Here is a 717-nt window from a genome sequence, read left to right as displayed (position 1 = left end):
ATTTAAAAGTCTTTGTCCAACTGGCCGACACCTTTAAATCCAACGGTGCTTCACCTGATGCGATTTATTTAACATTATTTTCTTTCTCCCTCAGAGATAGAGCACGTTCGTGGTTAGATTCATTTCCAGCTAACTTAATAACTACTTGGGAAGACCTTATGAGAGTATTCCTTTCTAGATATTTTCCCCCTAGTAAGACTGTTGTTCTTCGAAACCAAATAACTAGATTTACTCAAAACCAAGGAGAATCACTTTTTGAAGCTTGGGAGAGATACAAGGAGCTGTGAAGAGTCTCTCCACACCATGGCCTAGAACAATGGCTGAATGTTCATACCTTCTACAATGGACTTCATTATAACACAAAGATGAGCATCGACGCTGCCGCTGGTGGCGCGCTGATGAACAAACCTTACCCTGAAGCTTGTGACCTAATTGAGGATATGGCCCAAAACCATTACCAATGGGGAACTGAACGAGCATCAGTAGAGAAAAAGGAGACCCAAGGTGGAACACATGAGATAAGTTCTATGGACATGATGCAAGCGAAAATGGACGCTTTAGCCCTTAAGGTCGAACATATTTCTACAAACTCTAACACCACAGTGGTAGTCCACACAGAGTGTGAACTTTGTGGATCTAAAGGACACGAATTGGCGGAATGTAACCTTTTGAACGACCTGAACACCGATCAAGTGAATTACGCCCAAGGTAACCCAT

The 717-nt window shown here is 42.4% G+C and overlaps 1 non-coding gene across 1 annotated transcript; it reads right to left on the bottom strand.

Moving 5' to 3' along the window:
* Positions 1-203: 203 nt before the first annotated feature.
* LOC127077031 (small nucleolar RNA R71) lies at positions 204-310 on the bottom strand. Its single transcript, XR_007787019.1, has one exon. It is a non-coding gene; the product is annotated as a small nucleolar RNA R71 (small nucleolar RNA).
* Between the last annotated feature and the right edge of the window lie 407 nt (positions 311-717).

Source organism: Lathyrus oleraceus, chromosome 4, assembly GCF_024323335.1.
Source record: "Lathyrus oleraceus cultivar Zhongwan6 chromosome 4, CAAS_Psat_ZW6_1.0, whole genome shotgun sequence".
In the NCBI taxonomy this organism is placed as follows: Eukaryota; Viridiplantae; Streptophyta; class Magnoliopsida; order Fabales; family Fabaceae; genus Lathyrus; species Lathyrus oleraceus.
This window is presented reverse-complemented; position numbering and strand designations above follow the sequence as displayed.